This window comes from Nuphar pumila, chromosome 7 (assembly GCF_984573655.1).
Source record: "Nuphar pumila chromosome 7, dmNupPumi1.hap1.1, whole genome shotgun sequence".
Taxonomy (NCBI): Eukaryota; Viridiplantae; Streptophyta; class Magnoliopsida; order Nymphaeales; family Nymphaeaceae; genus Nuphar; species Nuphar pumila.
Window position 1 is genome coordinate 37,344,341 of NC_143255.1, and position 7,309 is coordinate 37,351,649.

Here is a 7,309-nt window from a genome sequence, read left to right on the forward strand (position 1 = left end):
ATGGCGAATTCCATGAATTTTATAATATTCATGGAATGGACCCGTGTACTCGCCACGATTATCTGACCTGATGCATTTCAGCTATTTTCTCGTTTCCCTCTCAACCATAGCATGGAATTGCTTGAATATATCAAGAACCTGATCCATGCTTTTCACAGGGTATGTCCAAACCTTTTTGGAGAAGTCATCTATAAAAGTAACAAAATAAAGTGCACCACTAAAAGTTTTCACATCAGTAAAACCATTAACAATTTTTGTTCTCAGAGGACCACAAACATCAATATAAACTCGCTCCAGAATATGAGATTTTCTATGGAAGGCATTTCTAATAAAAGATACTCTATGTTGCTTACCAGCTAAGCAATGAATACACGGGTTTAGATGTGTACCTTTTAACTCTGGAAGTTTCTCCCCCTTAGCAAGAATCTGCAAGCCCTTCTCACTCATGTGGCATAATCGACTGTGCCACAAATCAATAAAAGAGTTCTCAGTTGTATTCAAATGTTCCTTGCATACCTTTCCTTGCATCTTATAAAGAGTACAATATCTCTTTTCTCTGGCCTGAATCAATGACCCGCTGCTGAGTTTTCATTGTCCTTGGCTAAAAATACTGCTTATGCCCTCTTCATCAAGCTTTTCTACTGAAAGCAAATTCAACCTCAAATATGAAACATGTCTGACATCCTTTAGCACCAACATGTACCCAAGACTGGTCTAGAGATGAATATCTTCAATCTCTAGAATTTTTGACATTTCTGTGTTTTTCATTCGGATAACACCAAAATTATCGGTCTTGTATGTACTAAAATACTCTCTCCGTGGTGTAGCATGGTACGAGGCTCTTGTGTCTATGACTTAATCTGTATCCTGGCATACACAGATACATGGATCATTAGTAGTAGACAAAATCACAAGCTACCTTCAACTGTGGATGTGGTATCTTCTTTGGTTTCTGATGATTCTGTCTCTTTCCCTTTTTTTCTGATTTTTCTTTGGCTCTTTGCACTGATTCTTGAAGTGTCATTTCTTTTCATAATTGTAGCAAGTGATGTCATTCCTTGACCTGGACTTGCTCCTATATCTGCGGTCATTTTTTTTGTCCTTTAACTGACCCCTGCCTTTGGATGAACTCACCATCAATCCTTCAACAGAATCCTCGTTCGGTGATGGTCTTCTCCTAATTTCATTTGAAATGAGCGTACTTGTGACATCTTTCATATCCAATGTTTCTTTTCCATAAATTATGGTTGTCACAAGATGCTCTAAGATGGTGACAATAAAGTTAGTAACAACAAAGTTTTATCATCATCTTCAAGTTTAATATCCAGACTAAACAGACCAACAATAATCTTATTAAACACACTAAGATGGTCAAGAATGGGAGTATCTTCCTTCATACGAAGACTATAAAGATGTTTCTTGAGATGTAACTTGTTGGATAATTTTTTGGTCATATAGAGGCTTTTTAGCCGCAACCACAATCCCGTTGTTGTCCTCTCTTTTATCACGTTACACATTACTTCATCTGATAGATACAACTCAATCACACCAACGACCCTCAAGTCAAGATCATCTCATTCATCATTGGTCATAGTCTCTGGCTTATTCACATTCCTGACAAAAGCCTTGTGCAACCCTTGTTGTGCAAGTAGAGCCTTCACCATTCTTTGTCATAAAGAGAAGTTTCTTTTGTCATCAAACCTCTCCACCTCAAACTTGAAGCTAACTGACTTGGAAGACATGACTTTTCACGAACCAGCTCTGATACCACTTGTTGAGAAATGAAGGTAACAAAAATATTCGTGCGAAAGCAACATAAGATCTAATAAAGGCACAATCAAATCACAACACAAGGGTTTACGTGGTTCGGTCAACACAACCTATATCCACGCGACATGGAGAGAATAATCCAATTTAATAAGAGTAGAGAGTACAATGTAGAGAGTACAACGTTCAATAGCTTGCCCAAAGCTAAAGAGAATAACAACAAAGAAATCATAGGAAGAGAGGGATACAAGATTACCTCTCGGGTGTACAACCTGAGTCAAAACCCACACCACAACTAACATCTCTCTCTGAGGATCAATACGTGGTGACGAACCTTCTTCCTTCATCTTCTTCTCTCTACTCTCTCTCTCTTACTTTTTCTCTCTCTGCACACTGCACACAGTCACTCTGCTCACAGCACTCTGCTCTTCTCACACCAGGACACAGCCTCTGCACCCTTATTTATAGATGTCATAGAGCCTTCTAGACTCATTCCAGAAACCGAAGGGGTTTTGGCCCTTCAACTTCCTGCATTAATGGGAAGTGGGTGGCTATTCCACTTCCCCACATCATTAATGAAGGGATAGGGTTGGCCCTTCAACTTTTCTTGCATTAATAGGAAGTAGTGGGTGACTATTTCACTTTCCCACACCATTAATAAGGGATAGGGCTGGACCCAACAAAAAAGAGTCTCACTTTGCTCTCGGTTTTAAACTAAATGGCTCCAACTATCACGTTTGGGTCAAGAACATGGAGGCTCATATTAAAGATAAAGGTGTTTGGGGTTATGTGCAAGGCATAATCTTGGAACCAAAACCAAAAATCACCATGATAAACAAAGGTGAAATCAAGATCCTTGAGGGGGGTGAAAGAACCAAAGCCCTTGAATATTAGTCTAAGAAACACGATGAATGAGAAATAAAGAATTTCAATATTCTTTCTTGAGTTTTTTCATCAGTTGAAACTAAGATTAATGCCAACATTATTAATTTTAAGAAAGCTTCAGAAGCTTGGAATTATCTTGAGAAAATGTATACGTCAAGGGATTTATCCCATAAATACTACCTTCAAAAGAAGGCGCTTACTCTTTGTCAATGTGACATGATTATTAGAGAATATTTCGTCGATCTTTCTTCCATTTGGGATGAGCTTGCTATGCTCAAACCAAAATGGAGTGAAGAGGCGATTGAACTTTGTTGCAAACAACTAGAAGAAGATCGATTCTTTAATTTTTTGAATGGGCTAAAACCCGAATTTGAGTAAATAAAGTCTTCTTTTTTGTCTTCTTTTACTCCTCATTCTCTTGAGGATGTTCTCACCAAATTAAGTGGTGAAGAAACTTGTATGGGTAGTAAGCAAGGGCCAAATGTGCATGCGGTTTCCTCCAACTTTGAAGACAATGATGGAGTCAATGTGGTATCTAGGCCCGAAAATAATGTAAGAACCTATCGTCCTCTTCACTTTAAAACTCAAAATCAATGAGGAAATAATGGACAAGGAGGAAGGAAGAATTATAGCAAGATTGTTTGTCATTTTTTTAAAGAACCGGGGCATATCAAACCCATATATCCCAAATTGAAGAAATTACTGGTTGTGGCTACCACTGCTCAACCGCAAAAGGAGAAGACGCCTTCAAGTGGATCGCTTTCACTAAACCAAATAGTGGAAGCTCTCCAACCTCTCATCAAGAGAGCCGCCGTGTCTACCTTCTCCCCTCCAGGTAAAATTTCTTGGCTTTTGGATTCGAGTGCGTTTTTTCATATGTCCCAAACATGTATTCTCTTTCCAATTATTCAAAAAATATTTCTCCATCTTTCGTTTCTACTGCGGATGGAACTTCTCTCGAAATAAAAGGTATTGGTAATTTTAAAACTCAAGATGTTTTCATTCCCAAAATTAGATTTATACCAAAATTAAACTTAAACCTTCTCTCTGTTTCTCAACTCTTGGACCATGGATGTGATATTAAATTTCTTCTGATAAATGTTTAATACAGGATCGTCGGTCCAAGAAATTGATTGGAGAAGGCTCTAGAAAGGGAGACTTATATTATATGAACTCTCTTCAAGTTCCTAAAAATTCTTTTTGTAATGTTGCCCGACATAAGGATATAAATGTTTGGCACAAAAGACTTGGTCATCCCAACATCACCAAGTTATCTTATTTGCATTTTGTTAAAAAAATTTATAAAAATGCATTCTCCTGTAATGATTGTATTCTTGAAAAAATGAGAAGTATGCCTTTTGAACAAAGATCCATGTTTACTTCTAAAACTTTCGAAATTGTTCATTTAGATGTTTGGGGACCGACACCGGTTGTTTCAAAAGGAGGGTTCTCCTATTATGCAATTTTTGTAGATGATTTTTCTAGGTACTCTTGGATATATTTTCTTAGACATAAGCATGAAGTTTTTTCATGTTTTAAATCGTTTCATGTGATGGTTAAGAATCAATATAATTGTAACCTAAAGATATTTAGAAGTGACTCCGGAGGAGAATATCTCTTTAACGAATTCAAGATGTACCTTGAGGATAATGGTATTGTTCATCAAAGGTCATGGCCTAAAACTCCTCAACAAAATGGATTGGCCGAAAGAAAACATAGGCATATCATTGAAACAACCCGAACTCTCCTCATATCTCAAAATATTTCAAAAAACTTTTGGGCTGAGGCGGCCCTTGCTTTTGTTTACCTTATCAATCGTTTACCATCTAGGAACTTAGATAAAATTTTTCCTTTTGTAGTATTATATAAAATGAAGCCTGATTATAGCAGATTAAGAGTCTTTAGTTGTAAGTGTTTTGTTCTTACAGATAAGAATGATAAACTTTCTTTTAAAGTTATTCCTTGTATTTTTCTTGGATATTCAGAGACTCAAAAAGGGTTTCGATGTTACGATTCTAGGAACAATAAATTATATGTTTCAATAAATGTGTCATTTTGGAAAATGAAAATGGCTTTGAAAGAAATACTTCTCACCATGAAAATGTGAACTATTCTTTCTTATTTGACCTATTGTATAGTAATGATGATTTATCTAGTGATGACGAAATATCATCAAACCATGATAGTTAATTAGATATTAATGAATTTAAGTCACCCAATGTTCAAGAAGATAGAACCTCAAATGACCCAATAACCTACTCTCGTAGAAATTGAGATACTTTCAGAAGTGCTATTGAGCAATATGGTGAGTATGTTCCCACTTATGATCACAGACAATCTGAAAGAAATAGGAGACCTCCATCTCGATTTGTCTCTTTTGATTCATTTTCACCTAAATATAGAGTTTGTCTTAGTGTCATTCATTCTTATTTTGAACCTAGAAACTTCGAGGAAGCAAAAAAATGTGTAGAATGGCAAGAAGCTATGGAAAATAAACTCAAAGCTCTTAGGAAAGCTGAGACATGAGAATTTCAAACTCTACTTGTTAAAAAGAAAACTATAGGTTGTCGTTGGGTATTTAAAGTTAAGACTAAGAGCGATGGATCTCTGGAGAGGTATAAAGCTCGCTTAGTTGCGAAAAGGTATGGGCAAGAATATGACATTGACTATAAAGAGACATTTGCTCCCGTAGTCCGAATGGTTACAATCAGATGTCTTATCACTATTGCATCTATTAAAAAATAGAACATTTTTCAAATGGATGTAAAAATTTCTTTTCTAAATAGTGATCTTAATGAAGAAGTGTATATAGATGCCCCACTAGGTATGAAAATTTCTAAAGATAAAGTTCTTCGCCTTCGAAAAGCTCTCTATGGGTTGAAACAGGCTCCCAAAGCCTGGTATGATAGATTTAACAATGTAATGTTAGAAAATGAATTTTCTTCCTATTATACTGATACTGCATTATTCATTAGAAAATCTCATGAAGGGATTGTGATATTATTACTTTATGTTGATGATATGTTAATCACAAGTGATGATGTCGAAGGAATCAAGGGTATTAAATTCGTCTTGACTTCAAATTTTGAAATGTTAGACTTAGGTTTTCTGACATATTTTCTTGGAATTGAGGTTGCTTATTCTTAACGTGGTTATTTTCTATCCCAGACTAAACTTGCTTGTGAGATTATTGACAGGTCAGGAATATCCGATGACAAAATTTGCGAAACCCCTGAAATAGTGGGCTAAAAAATGAAGATTGATGATGGGATTCCCCTGACCGATCCTACTCCTTACAGGCAACTGGTAGGCTCGTTAATGTATCTTAGCATCACTCAGCCTAATTTGTCTCATGCAATCCACATTGTCAGTCAGTTTCAACATGCTCCCACAACGGTTCACATGAGTGTTGTTCTTCGTATCATCAGATATCTAAAGAAAACTATAAATAAGGGAGTACTTTTGTCTTCCTTTTCTGAATTAAAGTTAATTGCTTATATTGACTCAGATTGGGGAGGTGACCATAATAATCGTCACTCTACCACTGGTTTTTGTGTTTTCTTAGGTGAGTCATTGATTTTTCTTGGAAATGTAAAAAGCAACAGAAGGTCTCTTTATCCTCCACCGAAGCAAAATATAGAGCCATGACGTCTATCACCATGAAAATTGTATGGATTTGACGTCTTCCAGAAGATATGAAAGTTTACATTGGAGAACCAACAAAGTTATGCTACGATAACAAAAGTGCAATTTATATTGCCAAGAATCACACTTTCCATGAGCGAACAAAACATATAGAGATGAACTGTCATTATGTCAGGGAGGAACACTTGAAGAAGGTCATTGATCTCCCGTATATGACGTATGAATATCAATTGGCAGACTTTTTCACTAAAGCACTTTGTTCACCGAGATTTCACTTCTTTCTTGGCAAACTTGTGGTCATCACACTGTAAGTTTGAGGGGGGGGGGGTTAAAATGTAAACCCAAAGATCCCATTGTACGTGTGTGTGTGTGTGTATTAATCATAATACCTGAAAAGGGTATTTCTATAATTTCTAATTTTATGCATATTTCACTTGGAATATGCTTGCATTTTCATTTTTTATTTTTTTCCTTTCTTTTTCTATTTCATTTTTTTATTTTCTTTTTTTTATGTCTTTGTCATCACCTTGGGGGCCTCCCAATAGAGTTGTTGGGGGCTCCCAACGACTCCTTTGGGAGCCCCAAGGTGATTCCTTTAGCACTTGTATAAATAGAGGTGTTTTCCCATTGTATTAAAAATCTTCTCACACATTGCTCTCTTTCAATAGATACATGCCTTTGTGCATGTTGGCTTATTTTTATGCTTTTGTGAGTATTTGTTGAAGTGTTGTGTGAGTGCCTTTGTGCACATCTTTTTCAAAGTATTTGTGCGTGTATGCGTATTGTCTCTTTGTAGACATTTTTACACGGCAGACCCCTTAAATTTGAGACTTAAAAAACTGGGTTATACATCTGTCAATCCACTAACATAGCAAATAAATTCTGGTTGTGCATAAACTTACATGACCCTTCCGACCAACACTTTTAAGACTGGCATAACTGAAGAAAACATCTCGGGTGCCACATGTTTTTTACATAAATCTGCACACCACATTGCTGGGAGAATGGAGAA